Source organism: Zalophus californianus, chromosome 5 (assembly GCF_009762305.2).
Source record: "Zalophus californianus isolate mZalCal1 chromosome 5, mZalCal1.pri.v2, whole genome shotgun sequence".
Lineage (NCBI taxonomy): Eukaryota > Metazoa > Chordata > Mammalia > Carnivora > Otariidae > Zalophus > Zalophus californianus.
In genome coordinates this window covers 45,444,516-45,460,737 of record NC_045599.1, presented here as the reverse complement: position 1 = coordinate 45,460,737, position 16,222 = coordinate 45,444,516, and the positions used below count along the sequence as shown (strand labels likewise).

At 38.4% G+C, this 16,222-nt stretch overlaps 1 protein-coding gene across 4 annotated transcripts in view; it reads left to right on the top strand.

Moving 5' to 3' along the window:
• The window catches only part of PDE4D (phosphodiesterase 4D), a 1,508,086-nt gene that overhangs the window by 532 nt on the left and 1,491,332 nt on the right, over window positions 1-16,222 (top strand). The gene's annotated exons all lie outside the window — the stretch shown is intronic.

Genomic DNA, 16,222 nt, shown 5'->3' with positions numbered 1-16,222 from the left:
TATTTTTTTAAGATGCCAGCATGACAATTTTTGTTTCTAACTGTAATGTTTAGACAAATTATATTTAATATAATTACTCTATATTTAGATACAAATATTTATTGATGTTTTATAGCCCTGTCTCCACTTTCTTGACTTTGAATCTTACAAATCATTTCATGTTTTCTCCTACTAATTTGAAACTAAGCACTGTTTCTAATCTTCTTGTTGGGTCCTTGAAAATTACATCTTATAGGGGTGCTTGGGTGGCTCAGTCGTTAGGGTTCTGCCTTCGGCTTGGGTCATGGTCCCGGGGTCCTGGGATCGGGCCCCGGGTCGGGCTCCCTGCTTGGCGGGAAGCCTGCTTCTCCCTCTCCCACTCCCCCTGCTTGTGTTCCCTCTCTCACTGTGTCTCTCTCTGTCAAGTACATAAAAAAAAAAAAAAAAAAAAGAATTACATCTTATATACTAATTTATCAAAGTTTAAAGTTAGTAAATACATTTTACCCTCCTCTCAGACTGTTCAGGGACCTTAAAGCACTAATAACACTCCCCCCAAAACAGATAGTATTCTGTGATGTATTTTAATTTTATTGTTTTTAAACCTCATACTATGTTGTTTTTATATGTAGCCCTTGTTTATTAGACTTACCCATATTTTACCACATTTTTCCTTCTTCTGAGAGTATATTCTTTAGAATTTATCTTTGGTGTGTGCTGGTTTTTGTCTGAAAACTTTTTAATTTGGTCCTTACTCTTTTTTTTAAATAGCTTTATTGAAATGTAATTCACATACTATACAATAACCCATTTAAAGTATATAATTCAATTGGTTTTGGTAGGTTACAATTTTAATTTTTTAAGTTGTGATTAAATATATATAACAAAATTTGCATTTTAATCATTTTAAGTGTATAATTCTGTATAAAGAACACTTTTGTTCTCTAAAGATATTTCTGGTATTTATAGAATTCCAGGTGGAGGGTTATTGTATTTCAGTACATTGTAGGTATTCCTTTGTTAGCTGGCTTCAATTGTTACCTCTTTGTAGATAACATGTCATATTTTGGCAGGCTGCTTTTTAAGATTTTCTCTTTGTCTTTGGTGGTCTGTGGTTTACAATGACATACCTAGTTTATATAATATACTCTTTAAATGATCATTCTGCTTGGTATTTGTGGGGCTTTTTAAAAAAGAGGATCAAGGTCTTTTACCATTTGATTTTTTAAAAAATATTTATTTATTTTTTTTAGTGAGAAAAAGTGTGGGGGAGGGTGAGGGAGAGAGAGTGAGAGGATTTCAAGCAGCCACCCCACTGAGCAGGGAGCCGAAGGTGGGGCTTGATCTCATGACCCCAAGATCACGACCCTGAGATCATGACCTGAGCCGAAATCAATAGTCAGAAGCTTAACCAACTGAGCCGCCTAGGTGCCTCTCTTTTACCATTTTAAATACTGCCTTTGTCATAATCTCTCCTCTGCTTATGATTCTTAAACATATTTTACATCTTTTCACCCTATTCTCTCTCTTAATCTCTCATGTACCTTCCGTATTTTTGCCTTCCTATGCTGCATTCTAGATAATTTCTTTACTCTTTCTTCCATATCAGCACATCTCTCTTCAGGTGTGTTTAGTCTCCTGTTAAATTGGAATTTATTTTGGAATTTACATCCAGTTTACAGCTCAGGAAACCGAGAGTCAGGTTGAGTAACTTCCTCAAGATCCCCCAGCTTGTGAACGGCATAGTCAATGCCTACAACCTGCTCTGGTGGACTGCACAGCCCAGGCTCCAGACTTGCACTGAGCACTGCTTTATCATGTTTATGAGCACTGGGTGGATATTTATGTGAAGCATGCACATTATTTTTTGGTTTATACTTTCTAAAACTTAAGCGCTCAAATTTCTTTTTGATCTGTAGTGTTTTCTTTGTTCTAACCTAGCTTTGCCAAATTCATTTCCACTGTTTCTCTGGTCACTTTCTATGAATATCTGCTGAAGATTTTTCACTGAATTTCCTGCATATTTCCACAAATACTGCAACAGTGCTGAAACCAGAATATTTCTTAGAAGCTCTGTGGTGCAATCAGGTATTTCTTTGTAGGTATGCCTTTTAAGGCATTATTATGTGCAATTGCTTTTGTTTTTAGGTCTGATGAGTAGAAAATGTCCTAGGGATTGTCATTAATCTGAGAGACTATGATAAGGAATTATCAAATGAATGTTCCATACAGAAAATTTGAGGGTACTACAGCACATTTCAAGGTTGAGTGTGTCTCGGGTATGAACAGAGTAATGGGAATCAGCCATTCTTCATTCTGATTTCTCATGCATCTTTGTGTTCCTCTGTCTGCCTTCAGGGAAGTCATAGCTGGGCTCTAGCAAACATAGTAGATGTATCTGTCATGGCTTAGCATTTGTGTTACCCAGGAGCTTGATTCTGATTCCCATACCCAGAAGAGAGTTTCTACATTTTTATAGGAAATATAACTTAAAAAGAGCCAGTATTTGTAAACCGTTGATGATCAAGAAGAGGAAACTGAATGTTTCTATATTTAGAATGTCACAAAATCTGTCATGATTGAAAGAGAAATCAATTAAAATGGTTCTTTACTATATGGGTGTGGCTGAATCTTTATTATTTTTACCTTTACCCTGAAGAACAAAACCCGACAAATGTTAAAGTCCTGGAGTAAAGTAAGAGTGTTCTTATCTACTAAAATCGGTATTAAGAGGCAATTCAACTGTATGTCCATCCATCATCATAGTATTTGCCCAAATTTGAAGTGTTTACTTCACAATGAGACACTGGAAATTCTAATTTTGTGACATTTGGAATCATTTTGCACTTGCATTTTCTTGCTAACGACACCATAACCTGCAAAAAAGTATAACATCTTGGGGCACCTGGGTTGCTCAGTCAGTTAGGTGGCTGCCTTTGGCTCAGGTCATAATCTCAGGGTCCTGGGATCGAACCCCACGTTGGGCTCCTTGCTCAGCAGGGAGTCTGCTTCTCCCTCTCCCTTAGCCCTTCCTCCTCCCCCTGCTCATGCTCATGCTCTCTCTCAAATAAATAAATAAAATCTTAAAAAAAAAACATAATGAGTAACTTCTGATGGATTTTTTTTGTGTTTTAGTGACTGCATAACCTCAATGTTTCAACTTCCAATTTGAGAAAATGAAATGGGAAAAATAATGGGACAACAGGGTCCTAGCCCATTGAAAAGTAAAAAATGTCACGTTTAGTGCATATTTGGGTTGTTCTGTAAATTTCATAATTCAGTGAATCTAAGATTTAGTTTAAAAACCATTTACAGGTTTTGCAAATACCATTGTGGAGAATTGTTAAGTGAATTGTTTGCTTCACTTGAGTATCTAGAATAAATTATATTTTCCATAAACTGTCCCTGTCTCAAAACAAAAAATAATATATATATTTGGCTGGGTGTATTCACTGTGTAATACTTCTGTTGGGTCTCTTCTGTCAAAACTGAGAACAGTATCCAGAGCCTTGTTTAGGGCATAAAACGGAAGTTATTCTCCCTGCTTCCAGCCTCCACAAATTTTCCTTCTTGTTTTCAGCATCTCTCTAATAGTAATAAGATAGTCTTCTTGAGTGTTCTAGTAAAACAAATAAAGCTTAATTTAAAAAAACTCAGAGGACTAAAAATCATTTTATTTTCATAAGAAATAAGTAAACTACAATTGATATTTAAGAATTGAAGTACCTTTGATCAGTGTAGGGTAAACCAGCATGGGCATGAAGAGGTCTTTTGCTCACGGTTTCCACTAAGAACTTGTGCCCTGTGGAAGGGTTTTGGCAACAAACATTTCAGTGATAATTTACCAAGATAGCTGAATGGTTTGCTGTGAAAAATAGTTATGCCAGGATAAAATGCAGTCTCTGATTTTGAGAGCCTATGATTCCAGTTTATTTCTATTTACTGATGTATACGTTATCTATATTTTTAAAAAATTCTGTGTTTTAGCAAAATCACATCATGCGAAGGATGTTTTGAGGATGAGAAGCGTGTGGCTGAACGTTTCTTCACATGAGATCTTAAGACAGACCATAATACAAGGAATAAAGGAAAATAGCAGAAATGAGCCTTCTTGCTTACTGATTCTGCTTATTTTTTTATTTAAACGTAGGATTTTGCCCATATGCAAGTTTGTCCTATAGATTCTAACCTTAAAAAAGCTTTCTGATACTTAGAAAAAAATTTAAGATTTTTCTAAAGGGAATGTATAAGGTGGTCAAATCTGATTGGATAATACTGCTTCAGTGTTTAACTCTTAATAATTACCTGAAGCAATAATTAACATTTAAAATATACACTGACGTCATATGTAAATTTCTTTAAACTTTCTACTCATCAGAATGCCAAGTATAATTAGCCACAATTACTGCTTAAAGATGATGAAGGCTTTGATATCAGGAAATTCCTCACTCTTCTTTTCACAGAGAATTGAATTCAGTGATCTGTTAAGGCCCTAGAAGGGGTCTGGTTTAGGCAGAATCTTCAAAAGTCATGACCCATCTAACAAGGACAGATGATCCGAGTAGGGGCAGTCTTGTGTTGGTAATGATTGCACCATTAAGGAAAAACTAGAGATTTTATTTAAAAGTTCTGTATATTTTATATAATTAGTAAGCCATTAATTGTGGAAATAAGAAGCTTGGAAATTGATCATCTTTATTGTTACAGAAGTAACTGTGGGTAATATTCTGGCTCCTTTATGAGCATATTTTTCTTCAAAGCCCCACAGGGCTCTATTGCTTGCTAAGCACTCTTCAAAAGTGGGCAATAAATGGTAAAAATGAGCAGTTTTGTACATGCAGCAGCAGATAATTTGGGTTAAATGTCAGATTATTAGATTTTAAGGTGAAAAAAATTGCCTGCGAAATTCATTTTGAGGAAAAAACCACAGAGGTAGGATAATTTTGTGCAAGTCAGCCCTTTGCCTCAGCTACCTTCCCTGCAATGTGGCACGAACTGCCTGCTCTCTTTCCTTAGAATAAATCTTGTTTTACTCTTATTCCTCAGACTCATTTTTTGATCTCTAAACCAAGCCCTTTATAGTAAGTGTGGAAATCGCATCTGGGGTAAAACATGAGTTTACCAATGATGTTTTTGGAGTTGATGGTATCAGCATTGCATAAGCAGTCCTGCAAGCAGAGCCCAGGAAACAGCTTAGAGGTCACTGTGAAGATGAGTGACTACCTGAGGCGGACAGGGTAGTGAAGGGAACACTGTGTTAGTAACTGCAGTGGTTCCAGGGGAGAGCTTGGGGAGGCTTTCCTCTCCCTCCCCCGAAAGAAACGTGACTAAGGAAACACTGTAATTGCTGTGCAAATGTCACCTCTAGGCAAGACTCTTCCTCCCTTCTTTCCAACTAAATAGTACCCACAGGTCCTTCCCACTAGGATGTGTAACACCAATATTGGTTAGACATCAGAATATGTGGGTTTTCAACTGTAGCTCTACCAGTAAGCAGTTGGGCAGTCACACGCTCTCTGGGTTTTGGTTTCTGCAGTAAAGGGAAGGGGTTGGATTTCAGGGGTCACAAACTCCAATGTCTTCTGGGGACGGGAAGATATTAGAAGTCGCTAGGAGTGAAAGGGCCAAGTGGAGGGCTGGAGTATGCGAGTCCTACACCAGAGTATTTGAAACAAAAACAAAATGTCAAATGCCAGTGTTGGCCAAAAAATTACGATGTGCAGAGATGACAAAATTTGCATTAGGTGAGCTGTAAGGTCGCTTCTGGTCCTGGTGTTTGGTGATTTTTTTTTTTTTTTAACCTTTCTCCACTCTTGGCCCCTTATTGCCTTGTGCTTATTTTCCTCTCTCTGTCTCTTGAGCTCTTCTCCTTTTGTTCTGAGTAGAACATGTGTCAGCACACTCAGTTCTGTATGAAAATAGCAGAAAACCTGTCAGGGTAAGTTTAAAGTCAATGCTAATGCATCATGAATTGCTTTTTTCCGCAAGAAATTCTATCCTCATCGTCAGGCTTGGTGTAAATGCGTCTGACTGGAACTGCCATTCGCCTCTGTTTATATTGTTAGGCTGGTCGGTTTCATCCACAGTAGTGAACAGAACATTTTTCTTCATTAGTGTCAACGCTTGCGTGTTACATGTTTGCACCTGTCATCACTGTTGTTGATAGAATACTGAAGAATTTTGGGGAGTCATTGTGCCAACCTAAATTGCTAGAGCCAACCTTCAGTCTCCTTGCATATGTTTATTTTCTCTAACAGGTGGCTTTTTACCTACGTTGTCTTGTTGGTGAAAGCAAAACCAACAATACCAGAGTATTGTTGGTTTTCTGGAGCACTTCATGCAGGGCTCGCTCCTACATTTTCGGACATAATCTTTTCAAATCCCAGAGGGCACACAGATGCAGATGAGGCAACAGGTCCAGAGAGGTCCTCGGTCACAAAGCAAAACTTCAACTCTGCTCTTCTCTTTGATGATCCAGTAGTCTCCCCTTTCACCACAATAAATCCTGTCCCTGTCAGGGAGGTAGGTGGGCTTGATGCAAGCCAGTCTCCGCAAAAGGGTGCTTTGTGTGTGTGTGGGGGGTTTCCCTTTATCCTCTATCTGTGCCCCTTCATTTTCACTGGGGTCCTTTTCTCTTCACCCCCCACCTCAGCTGTGCTCATGTGTCTCTCAAGCATTGGTTTTGTCTGAGCTGCCTTTTAGGAGCAGGCAGAACAGCCCAGTGTCTGTGTGGTATTGTGCGCTCACTTCAGGGTCACCACCATGATGCTGACCTTTGCCCTCAACGTATCTCTGCTGCGCATCGCTTCTAGAGAGACTAGTTAGCTATCCAAATAGTTAGAGCTCTGTCAGTTATTCTTTGTTTGGCTTTGCTTTGTTTGTTTGTTTGTTTGTTTTAGATCCTTAATATGCCAGGCCCTCGGCTGGGCAATGATGGAGGAAGACAGCGGGCTCGAACTCCGAAGGCTTCTAGTCTGGGGGGGATAACACACCCGCCTACAGGTCAGTGCAGACGATGACCTAGGCGCCAGGGAGCCCTATGCAGGGCACAGAGGAGAGGAAAGCAATTTCTCCAGGGCGGTGGGAGGCATATAGGGAAGATGTCACTGAGGAGCCCTGAGGAACATGTCCACCGGGAGGAAGGCAGGGCAAAAGACATTTCCTTCAGTGGGACCAGTGTGAAAGAGGGCTGCAGAGGCAGTGAGAAGTGATTTGTCGTTCCCTATCGTCCATGTAATGCTAGTATTTGCATAAAGAGTCTTGGATGGCTTTATCTCAAGGAGTGGGTCGAAGGGGATTCCATGACCTGTAGCAGAGCAGGTGGGGGAATTATTTTAAGTGAGGACTTTTATGGCATCTCTCAGGTAACATCTGCAAGGTGGCTTCCTCTTCTGCATACTCCAGCCCCATACATCCAGACCCTGTGCTCTCGGGAATTTGCTTGTGAATCCGGTTTAGGTTGTGGCTACATCATGGTCTCTCCTTCCAAGTGTTCGCAGGGCATGCCTGTGTTCATTTGTCCTGGTGCATTTACAAAGGTTGCAAAAAATCATTGGTATCGACAAACGTTCCTTGTGCTTTATTCAGAAGAGCGATCCTTTTATTTGCCCATTTCTATTTTTCCTTCAACAGCCTGATATATTCCGTGCCTCTGGGTCTATACCGTTCCATTTCATAACATTTAATGAATGTTAGAACTGGCTCCACAAATGCATTGCCTTAATCTCATTGCCTGCAGTGTGATGCTTTTAATATTTTCTCCACATGTGAACTCAGTGTTTTCCTTTAGCTTTTCTTTAATTTCCATGTGGTTAATCCCCTTCTACTGCAGGGAGTCTGGATATTTATAGATTTCTTCCTTTCACTCTGTCTTCAATAATCTTCTTTTTACATTCAGTGAACATATCCATCACAATAAATGGTCCTTTCCCTATTTGTATTGACTTGCATTTATATAAACCAGACTCCCTTTTCATATCATTATTGATGTTTGTGGCAGTTTTCAGTAGCTTGGGAAGCTGGTGGTGCAGAGCTTCAAGTTGTCCTGTTAGAGTTCAAATGACTCATGTCATGGTGCCTGGCTTCAAATTTTATCATTAAGTCAAAGCCAAAGTTATGTAGTTTTTTTTTTTAATTGACTCAATATAAAATGAGAGTATTAAATAAGCATCTCTAAATTATTCCTCATTTCAGTAAAATGTTCTTGACTTGACAGCCCTTTTATGCATGGAAAGATGCAAAGTATTCCCAATTAACAGGGTTGAATATTTTCATAATCAAAAGCCCAATTCTGTAAACTTTTATAGCCCCTTGTAGATATTAATAGGGATTGAGTTATAAGCAGTTAACATTAGTCATACTTAGATGTGTTGCCTTTCTGGTAGCTCAATTTTTTTTTAATAGACTATGGAATGATATAGTTTGAAAACTCATTTAGATGCTTCAGATATAGACTTCTAATATAAGCTAATTTTTTTTTTTCTTATCGCTATGCATGTCATCAGTTCATAGATGGTAAGAAAGCATGTAATTGGCAGGGCTCATATTGCTGTTTTTTAGGCAGAAATAAACTGGGTCTAGAGATCATCAAACTTCTATAGCTTGTGTGGTTTTCTCAGAAAACATCTTGCAGAGTAGCCCCGTGTGCCTCTGAGAACCTCCTGGAGCAGTCATTCGGCTGGAGGACCGAACCCTGTGCTCTCCTATCACTAACCATTTTGACTGGTCAGCAGCTTCTTCAGATCCTAGAGGCATTTCCATGATTTCCCTTGTTAGATGCTTTTTCATTTCTTAACTGCATTTTGGGAGCACTTAAATATTTGTTTCCAAACCATGCATCTTTGTTACATTTTTCTGTAGTAAATGTGGAACGTTAGAAATAGTGAAATTATTTATTTTGGTTGATTCTAGTTCTCATTTCAATGTTTTACTTCTGTAGCTTTTTTTGGGTATTTCCAATATAATTAAGTGATCAGCTGATTTTTAGGATTTTAGGATTCATTCATCCCTACTACCATATTATAGCTAAGAAACACATTTTCTTCCTTCACATTTCAGCATCTCTGAAACTAGGGTGCATCTTTCAGCTGATGGTGTGTCACTGTTGAATTGGCAGCGTTTAAAAATGTTTAAAGGTGGAAAAATTGATGGTGTCCTAGATTTTATAAAACATGGCGTTTTATTTCTCTCTCCTTTTTAAACCACTTTATCAAGTGGTGATTGACCTACAAAAACAGGTACCTTTCTGATGTATACAATTATGGGTTTGAATATAAGTATACTTTCATGAAAATCAGCACCACATCTATGCCATAAACATCTATAACCTGCTCTCTTTATTTTGTGTGTGCGTGTGTGCATGTGTGCGTGTGTGTGTGTGTGTATGTGTGTGTAAGAACACTTAACATAAGATCTACCCTCTTAGCAAGTATTTAAATGCAGAATGACAGTATCGTTACCTCCAGGCATTATGCTGTTCAGTAGTTCTGTAGGGCTTATTCATCTAGCATGACTGACCTTGGTACACTTTGACTGATACCTCCCTATTTCCCCTCCTCCTAGCCCCTGGTAGCCATCATTCTACTCCCTGCTTCTGTGAGTTTGGCTACTTTAGATTTCTCATATCATGGTCTCACATAGTATTTGTCCTTTTGTGTCTGCCTTGTTTCATTTAACATCATGTCCTCCAGGTTTAGCCATGTTGTCACAAATGGCAGGATTTCCTTCTTTTCTTAAGGCTGGATAGTATTCTATTGCATGTATATACCACACCTTCTTCATGCATTCATCTGTCGATGGACATTTAGGTTGTTAATATGTCTTGGCTATTGTGAGTAATGCTGCAGTGAATGTGAGGGTACAGATATCTGAGATCCTGATTTCATTTCTTTTGGATATATTTTTATTTTCTAAAGATGGATAATGGGAGGTGGTTCATGGTGTCAGTGACTTTGTTTATGTATGGAGTAAACATTCCTGAGTGTTCTCTGAGCTTGCTTCTTTTCTGTCCTGATAGTTCTTATGCAAATTTCTCTTGCACTTGTTCATGTATTTATTCATTCTCTTCAGTTAGTAGAACTGAAGTATTTAACAGAAGGTAATTTTCTTTTTTTTTGAAATGTGCTATGTACTCTCCTCTCCCGAATTTCTGTGTATATGACTCTATTCCTGGTCAGGCCAAGGCATCTGTCTGCAGCGAGGGTGGGGGTGTGAGAAATTATAGAACTACGAGTGGGATTAGGAATTTTATAACAAGAATGCAAAGAGAAAGAGTAAGCGTTCAGCTTTTAATTATGATGGAATTTTTTTAAAGTTTTTATTCAAATTCCAGCTAGTTAACATACAGTGTTATATTAGTTTCTGGTGTACAATATAGTGATTCAACACTTCCACACAACACCCTGTACTCATCACAGGTGCGCTCCTTAATCCCCATCACCTGTTTCACCCATCCCCCCACTCACCAACCCTCTGGTGACCATCAGTTTGTTCTCTGTGGTTAAGAGTCTGTTTCTTGGTTTACCCTCCCCTCCCTCTTTTGTCCCTTTTGCTCATTTGTTTTGTTTCTTAAATTCCACATGAGTGAGATCATATGGTATTTGTCTTTCTCTGACTTATTTTGCTTAGCATTATACCCTCTAGCTCCATCCATGTTGTTGCAAATGGCAAGATTTCATTCTTTCTGATGGCTCAGTAATATTCCATTGTATATATGTATATACAACCACCTTTTTATCCGTTCACCAGTCAATGGACACTTGGGTTGTTTCCATAATTTGGTTATTGTAGATAATGCTGTTACACATATCAGGGTGCATGTATCCTTTTGAATTAGTATTTTAAAAAAGATTTTATTTATTTATTTATTTTAGAGAAAGAGAACACATGAGCAGGGAAAGGAGCCAAGGAGGAGGGAGAGGGAGGAGGGGAAAGGATCTCCAGCAGACTCCCTGCTAAGTGTAGAGCCCTATGCGGGGCTCGACCTCACGACACTGAGATCATGACCTGAGTCAAAATCAGGAGTCAGACACTCAACCAACTGTGTCACCCAGGCACCCTGTGAATTAGTGTTTTTGTATCCTTTGGGTAAATACATAGCAGTGCAATTGCTGGATCGAAGGGTAGTTCAATTTTTTTTTTTTTTTTTTTTTTATAGCATGGGCAACATGGAAAGTTTGACTTAGTCAAGAGAAGGAAGGATTTTCTAAATTTTTTAAGGCTCCAAAACATGTTAAGAAAAAAATTTGGTAGGGCTAGATTGTGGACATTCTTTGAGAGTCTAGAGGGCTTGAATTCTCTAGGAAGAAGGAATTTGGGTCAAATAAAGGCTCTACACTTTTGGTCACATGGACAATGGTTCTTGTTTTTTTCCTTAAGGTCCTTGCTTTCCCCCTTCTTTGGACTGTGCCTCAAATGGAGAGAGTCTAGCCATATCAGGAAAGGCATGGGATTGTCTGAGAACATTAGAGCTAGTGGTCTGCTCCCTGTCAGAGCATGACGGAGGGCAAGGACTCTAGTTCTAGGTCGACTTAAGCCTTAGCTCTGGGCCAGGACCTGCGGAGCGTCACGTGGTGGGGAAAGCTGGAAAAGTAAGACAGGCTGTGCTCCTATTGAGCAGGAGACCATGTAGTCTTTCCATGCCTGGAGCTTTCCACAGCCTCAGATGATGCAGCGGATCAGAACAGGCCTGATCAGAGTGCAGAGACTGTACTGTGAGAGCCTTCACGTGCAGAGGGCAGGATTACGGTTTCTCCATCAGAAACTGCCTGATTACAGGCAGAACTGAGTAGATGAGACAGTGATCACAAGGCCCATGGGACCTAGAATATTTACTGATCCTTATCAGAAAAATGTGGCCAACTCCTGGTATAGGAAATACTGAATTTTTGGGCTATAATCATAAGCATAGTGTATTAATTGATCTCAGGCAATTGAAGGTGTTAATGATTACAGGAAGATGTAAAATAATGGATTATTTAATGTGACGATTTATTGGAAAATAAAATTAGGAATTGCTTAGTTTGGTTGATTATCATAGACTTGGGTGGCTTAAACAGCAAACACTTACTTCTCATAGTTCCGGAGGATGGGAAGTCCTAGATCAGAGTGCCAGCAGATCTGGTATCTGGTGAAGTCCTGCTTGCAGGCTTGCCACCTTCTTCTTGTTATCCCCACATGGCCAAAAAAGAGTGAGCTAGCTCTCTAGCCTTTTCTTATAAGGGCACTAATCCCTGTCTTGAGGGTGGAGCCCTCCCAAAGGTCCCACCTCATAATACAATCAGATTGGGATTAAGGTTTCAACATATGAATTTTACTGGGGGACACAAACACTAAGTCTGTAACATGAATAATGCAGAAATTATATCAAATCTGAATTAAAATAATTGATCTCAATTTGGAAAAGAAGCTAAGAGAGAATCAAATCCAGGACTAAAATAGTCCAATAAAGCCCGAAGTGTTACCATTTATTAAGTACCAACCTGCATCAAGAGTTAATAATGGGTTTATACTAAAAATGGAAGAACTATGCTGTGAAAACTCATTTATCATCTTGACAAGTTGGAAATACAAACATTAAATGTTTGTATTTATGATTTAAATGAAAATGATTATAGTAGGTATTTGTTTTATAATTCCTCATTTTAACTTTTAAATCAAATATTATCTTGATTGCATCAGATAACAAGGTATCCGATACGTTTAAATTTTGTTAATTGGCAAATCCTGAGTTTCTTATTGCCCAGGAGGATAGAGTCTAGTTAGGAAGATTGGACAAGTAACCATAAATAAATTGATTTGCTTTGCCTTCCCTTCCTTCCCCCCTCCTGCCATCTCCATATAGGGTAAATGAATTTGCCACCCCAAAGCTATATACGATGCGTCAGGCAAAATCTCCACAGTGTGGGCTTGTGTCTATATCTGTTGGCCATCTGTATGTCTTCTTTGGAAAAATATCTATTCAGGTCCTCTGCCCGTTTTTAAATCAGATTTTTTTTTTTTAAGATTTTATTTATTTATTTGACAGAGAGAGAGCACAAGCAGGGGGAGTGGCAGAGGGAGAGGGAGAAGCAGGCTCTCCACTGAGCGGGGAGCCCAACACAGGGCTCGATCCCAGGACCCTGGGATCATGACTGAGCCCCCCAGGTGCCCCGATTGTTTGTTTTTTGTTGCCGAGTTGGGTTTGTATATAAACAAATCACAGCTGCTATGGTCGAACAAGTCTGTGAATATACTAAACATCATTGACTTGTGCCCTTAAATGGGTGAATTGTATGGGATGTGAAAGATATCTAAATAAAACTGGTACAAAAACAATCACAGGAGGGGCGCCTGGGTGGCTCAGATGGTTAAGCATCTGCCTTCGGCTCAGGTCATGATCCCAGGGTCCTGGGATCGAGTCCCGCATCGGGCCTCCTGCTCCTTGGGAGCCTGGTTCTCTCTCTCTCTCTCCCTCTCTCTCTCATGAATAAATAAAGAAAATCTTTAAAAAAAAAAATAATAATCTCTTTTAACTTGGCTCCTTCTCTTTAAAAAAAAAAAAAAAAAAAAAAAAACAATCACAGGAGAAAATAAAAAAAACTTCCTAGTGCCCAGTTCATGGAATATAACTGAAAATAAAAATATATTTCAGCACTATGTGTTAGAAACTTACATATGGATAGACATGAGTATCAAAATTGCACAGCAGCTTAAGATAATACAAACATTTACCTCTGTTGAAGGTCATAAAAAGGCTATTCCAAACAGTGCTTTTATTTATATAGGTGTACTGTAAGGAGAAAGCTATTTTGTTTTTATTATCAAAGTGTAGAAAATATAATATTAGGCATAACAAAACAGAGTTATATTTTCTAGGTTTAAAGTAATTAAATTATAGATCTGGAAGTCTTTTTTTTTTTCTTATTAAATATAAAGAATTTCCAGGCTTTTCGTGAGATCCCATTATGCCTGGGCTCAACTAAGCTGCACACTGGGTAAATAGTAATAAGGCTGATTTTAATTTACAAACACAGGAATAAACATTCACATTAATTCCATCCTTATTTTAAAGAGTGAGATTAAGAAGTGTAAAAATCACTCATTTTAACAATGTTTCCATTCATTGTTCAAGACATTTTTTGGGCACCATTTTCTTTTAACTTCATAATAATCATGCCTCATTCATGTGTATGTCGTGTGTGTGTCCATATATAGTATTCATCAGAATCATCACTTGTTCCCAAATGCCTTTTGGTTATTGGTTATAGCTGGTACCAATTGGCCATGGAGTCTTGGCTCACATCTGTTAGATGCATTAGTTCAGGTAGGAGTGTTGGTGCGAGCGAAGCAATGCCCTGTACCAGACACCAGTTGGTGGGGATGTGTGAGTCCTTTGAGAATACTGTTTCCCCCTTTAACCTGTTCCCACCCGAATTCATACAGTGAAAGATTTCCCCACCAATGTCCATTACAAATGTGTTTACATTATTCTTGATATCATAGATGCATCTTTGGATTTATTTTACCAGTTACAATGAGCATGTATTTGTTTTGCAATTAAAAAAGTACAATACAGAATAGTTATTAAAAAGAGAAAGATGTTTATCTTTCAGGTTCTAGGCACAGAGATAGCACCTGGGTTATGATGTTGGGGAGACACACGAAGAGCTGTGACTCCCCAGCTCACTGCTCCATGGTCTCTCTGAAGGGAAGGGAGAAGCTTGAGCTTCAGAAAATTGTACTTAGTGTTGCAATAACGTGTGGGCGGTGTGCACGGACGGAGAAATCAGGTGAAGAGAAAGAAACAGTAGTAAAATGTGCACACATTCCTTTTCCCCCTGGAAGCATCGGTGGAGCTCCACTCAGAACTTCAGTTTACTCTCTGTCTGATTTGAACAGGAGAAAGTACATTAAAAAAAAAAAATAAAAACAGAACAGAACAACAAGAACACAAGGCTGGAAAGGCAAGTGTTTTGCTCTACTTTGTATATTTTTGTATAAAATAGTAATCAAATAGTTTCCTGTTCAGTATGAAAGTGAAATATATTGTTTCACATAAGCAGCAATGCACTATTTTTTATGTTTTTTCCCCCCCTAACAAATAACGAGAGTTATTTTAACATAGAGAAGGTGTGGGCTTCAGAAAATCTTTGCAAATGTGTTGTAAAAACAACAGCGATTTCATTTTTGAAGTCCATTTGTAGAAACAGATTTGACTTACCTTTTTGGTCCTCTCTTCTATAAATGGTCAGAGTTCCTTTTTTTAAAAATTACATACTTCTTGGGCCCTTGGACCCTATGGAAGTTATGAGCAGCTCTTCAGAGTATGGCCCAAGAACTTGGCTTTGGGCTGGGCTGGTATCTCAGCTAGGTTTTTTTTAGGTAAATTATCAATAACAAGTCTTGGGCTTTTTGACCTCTCTATTGTATATTTGTTTTCTATTTCTTTACCTTGTATTCCTAGCTTTACTTTCTTCACTCTGTTTCTTTGTGTTTAATTTGCTATGCTTTCAGCTTTGTGAGATAAACACTTAGAATGCAGTCAAATTTCATCTCTTCTAATGCATGCAAGGCTATAAATTTTCCTTTAAGCACAGCTTTAGTAGCCTCCGCTGAGTTTTGATATGTTTTATTTTTATTATAAGTTTGAAAGGTGTTCTAATTTCTATTGTGATTTCTTGGGTCTGTGAGTAATATAGAAGTGTATTTCTTAACTTGCAAACCTAGGGGAGTTACTTAACATCTTTGAGCCTAAAGTTCTTTGTCTTTAAAATATAATGGGGTTGTTGGAAGGACCAAGTGAGCTAATGTAATGAAAATGCCGAGTACAATGTCTGGCAAAGTCCATTTCCAGTAAATATTAGCTACTGCTTTTTCCCCCCTTTGCTTCAGCAGTCCAAGCTAGAAATTTACATGGCTGTCCTGCCTATACAATAGTTTGGGTTGGAAAAATCCCTAATTTCTCCTAGTTTCTATCCATAACCTCTAGGAAGCACCCATGATATTTATACTTGACAGATTTACCCTATGGAGATTTTCTGACTGATAGATCTAGTTATTTTTCAGGGCCCGCTTTCCTGCTGATTTTATTGTATAAGTAATGTCCATGAGAAACTGATCCTAGTCTTAATCTGAGGGACTTTATATCCTAGTCTAAAAAATACATTTTTACTTTAAAACAACTGATGCATCTGAATTCTTCGTGTATATTTGTTTATTTTAAAGATTTATTCATTTGAGACACAGAGATACAGAGAGAGAGAGG